The following is a 279-nucleotide window of genomic DNA, read 5'->3' on the forward strand; positions in this document are numbered from 1 at the left end:
CCAGCCAGTGCTAATTGTATTCTCCATTTTGGCGCACTTACCTTTGTGTACCTGTTCTACCGCCATAGGCCTTTCTGTTGAGCTCTTTAGGGTCATGACTGACCCCAGGGGCGCACGAGGGCCGTGTCACAGCGGTCCGCGTCACGTTTCCCTGCCCTGACCAAGCCTGTTCCAAAATAGCCCTCCTCCTTGCACCCTCCCATCCACACCCCCTCTGTCCCCCACTGTCCCGGGCCTCAAGCCTCTCTTTCCCTTCCGTGGAGCAGTGGTCCAGTGCGT

This window comes from Boleophthalmus pectinirostris, unplaced genomic scaffold (genome assembly GCF_026225935.1).
Source record: "Boleophthalmus pectinirostris isolate CB_2022bp ecotype Guang Dong unplaced genomic scaffold, ASM2622593v1 HiC_scaffold_12, whole genome shotgun sequence".
In the NCBI taxonomy this organism is placed as follows: domain Eukaryota; kingdom Metazoa; phylum Chordata; class Actinopteri; order Gobiiformes; family Gobiidae; genus Boleophthalmus; species Boleophthalmus pectinirostris.